Raw genomic sequence first — 3501 nt, forward strand, 5'->3', positions numbered from 1 at the left:
TATGATGTAGGTTCTAAGTATTTTAACGTGAGGAATCTATTTTCTGTGCAGGTGAACGATGGCTGGCTAATTCTGATGACAGCCGAGATCCACGAGCCTCCAGTGACGGTGAATGACGAGGACATCTCGCCGACACCTCGCCGCCGCAGAGGGTGTCGGAGGTGCTGGGCAGAGAAAGTTGGTGCGAAGACCATCGTGCACCCACATGGCCGGAGACACCGTCTCATTAGCCATTAAACATATTCATGAAAGGATGGCAGGCGACGAGGAAATTCCGCCGATGCCTCGTCACTGCGAAGGGTGTTGGAGATGCTGGGAGCTAAATAGTCGGGGCGAACACTGTTGTGCGTTTGCGCGGCGGGTCGGGGCCCTGGATCACCAACCACATGACACAAGAAGCCCGGCCGATAACCAGGAAGTCCCGCCGATGTCACGCTGCCAAAGATCGTACCAGATATCCTGGGAGGAGAAATATGGGGAGAAAATTGTTGTGAGGTTGCATTCTGGGTTGGAACACTGGCTCACCAACCAATAATCATATTCACGAGGCTAGAAGGGCGGCGATTGAAGTCCCACTGATGCCAAGTCGCCAGAGAGAGCCTCGGAAGTGTTGAGTGGAGAAAGTCGGAGCTAAGACTGCTGTGTACTTGCATTGTGGGCGGGGACACCGTCTCATCAACCAATAAACATATTCATGAAGAAAGAAGGGCAGAAGTTAATAAGTAAGGCCCGCGCATGCCACGTCGCCAGAAATAGCATCGGAAGTGCTAGTAGGAGAGAGTCGGGGAAGACTATTGTGTGCTTGCGTGGAGTGACGGAACACTGGCTCATCAACCAGTAAAAATAATGGAAATGTCGTGTGGCTAGGGCCTCCCGTCGGGTAGACCGTCATTAGGCAAGAAGCCCAGCAGGTGACCAGAAAATCCCGCCATTGTCACGTCGCCCGAGTGGGTATCGGAGGTGCTGGGTGGAAAAAATTGTGGAGAGGACTGTTGTGCACTTGCATGGTGGGTTGGGACACTGTATCACCAATTAATAAATTCATTCATGAGGCATGAAGCCCTGCAGATCGCCATACAGTCCCAACGCTGTCACGTCGGAGAAAATTGGGGTGTAAGCCTGAGCGAAGATTGTACTGCTTGTGCATAGTGGGTTGGGACACTGGTTCACCAACCAATAAACATATTCATGAGGCTACAAGGGCAGCAGATGAAGTCCTGCCGATGCCACGCCACCAGAGAGGGAGGTGTTGAGTGGAGAAAGTCGGAGCGAAGACTGCCGTGTGCTTGCGCTGTGGGTGGGGACACTGCCTCGTCAACCAATAAAAATATACATGAAGCAAGAAGGACGAAAGTCGACGAGTAACTCCCACCGATGCTACATCGCCAGAGAGGGCATCGGAGATGCTGGGTGGAGAAAGTCGTGATGAAGGCTGTTATGCGCTTTCATGGTGGATGGGGACGATGGGGACACTGTTTCACCAACCAATAAACCTTACCCTGTGGCAACAAGGACGGCAGACGACGAGGAACTCCGGTGATGCCACGACACCAGGGGATATCGTGTCAACGTGAATTAAATACATATAAATATATTGTTTAAATATTTGAATTGAATAAATTATTAAATGAATGAAATATGTTTTAACTTGTGACTTGTTATGTTTGTGTGTAAATGGATGTTAATTATGATTTATTCTCACTCAACTCCACTTTAAAAGGCACTGAAATAATTACTACTTTGACCAAAGTCGCATGTTTCTCGATCTCTTTACATACGTGACTGCGTAGAGACAAATGTTACCTTCTTAGCTGTCGATCTGCCAAAACAATATCATACATGGACTACCACTGTTATTAACACATAGGAGAGCCTTTTCAACAGAGAATTACACTCAGTGTTCAGTTCATTCAGTCCAAATTAACTAGCCAAATAAATCACACAAATGATCCATTTTACTTCAGATTTTAACTATTTCTTTCCATTGGTGCTGTGTGCGAAAAACTTGTACGTAAATGCCTTTGCTCCTGACTCAGAAGAGAAATAAACAGCTGTGTAACATTAGGATCAGACAAATGCCGAAAGGACTTCATTCACTCACATGCCTGTGCTAGAAGAGAAGTGAAGACAGGGGACGAACAATCTAAAAATCGTGCAAAACATTCGAGGAACGAAATGGTAGCAAAGATTAGATAAAATCTCTTCACCATTTCTCTGGAATTCAGTGATATAATTCTGGAAGTAAATAAAGCTTACATTGCAGAAAAATAATTAACGGTACTTTTCTGATATTACAATACCCCAAAGAGCAACATGAAACACATTTGTGAATTGATATCGAATTTCAGCTTTAACACAACTTCTTTGATTAATCAGTGGTAATCGTATTTTCTGGTTTAAATGAATGATGAATGAAACTGGAAAAGTTAATTAAGGCCAATCACACTCGCATTGAATACTAGTGCCTACTTACACTTGTTAGTCCTACAGGCAAAAGCGAAGACGTTACACACAGCAACTAGCAATGTACCAAGGGATGTTCTCTGTAGTGGATCTGTCTGAACATCTAGGTGAGAAGATAGTTACGCACACTTGTTACTTAACACTGTTGACGTTTGCTACGATGCTCCTTCAGGCAAAATGAAGGCGGTACACATGAGTAACACTGCTCCGCAGTAAGTGATGAAATTCACTTAGTGTGTCTAGATGAAGTTAAATACGCAGAAAGTATAAGCATAGGATGTAGAGAGAAAAATGATTACGTCATACTCATCATCGCCCAGCACAAACCGCTAAGGATTGAAACTTGAAATTTGAAGAAAGTGATATTATGCTGTAGGCGTCGTTTAAGAAGGGATTTTTCGAAATTCCAGCCCTAAGGGATCAGATAGGGGATGAAGGATTTTTACGCAAAATGTCACTATTAAGACAATTTTGAAGCTAGAACTACGGAGACTGGTATTAGATTTCTCGTTGAGAAAATAAAAAATACGTGCCAGAATGAGATTTTCACTCTGCAGCGGAGTGTGCGCTGATATGAAACTTCCTGGCAGATTAAAACTGTGTGCCCGACCGAGACTCGAACTCGGGACCTTTGCCTTTCGCGGGCAAATGCTCTACCAACTGAGCTACCGAAGCACGACTCACGCCCGGTACTCACAGCTTTACTTCTGGAAACATCCCCCAGGCTGTGGCTAAGCCATGTCTCCGCAATATCGTTTCTTTCAGGAGTGCTAGTTCTGCAAGGTTCGCAGGAGAGCTTCTGTAAAATTTGGAAAGTAGGAGACGAGATACTGGCAGAAGTAAATCTATGAGTACCGGGCGTGAGTCGTGCTTCGGTAGCTCAGTTGGTAGAGCACTTGCCCGCGAAAGGCAAAGGTCCCGAGTTCGAGTCTCGGTCGGGCACACAGTTTTAATCTGCCAGGAAGTTTCAAAAAATACGTGGTTCAACATTTTTGGAAATTCAAGCACTAAGGGGGTAAAACAGTGGGTGAACGATTT

At 45.3% G+C, this 3501-nt stretch overlaps 1 non-coding gene across 1 annotated transcript; it reads right to left on the bottom strand.

The window, feature by feature from the left end:
- Positions 1-3064: 3064 nt before the first annotated feature.
- Trnas-cga lies at positions 3065-3139 on the bottom strand. The gene has a single exon. It is a non-coding gene; the product is annotated as a tRNA-Ser (tRNA).
- Positions 3140-3501: the final 362 nt, after the last annotated feature.

This window comes from Schistocerca piceifrons, chromosome 6 (assembly GCF_021461385.2).
Source record: "Schistocerca piceifrons isolate TAMUIC-IGC-003096 chromosome 6, iqSchPice1.1, whole genome shotgun sequence".
In the NCBI taxonomy this organism is placed as follows: Eukaryota; Metazoa; Arthropoda; class Insecta; order Orthoptera; family Acrididae; genus Schistocerca; species Schistocerca piceifrons.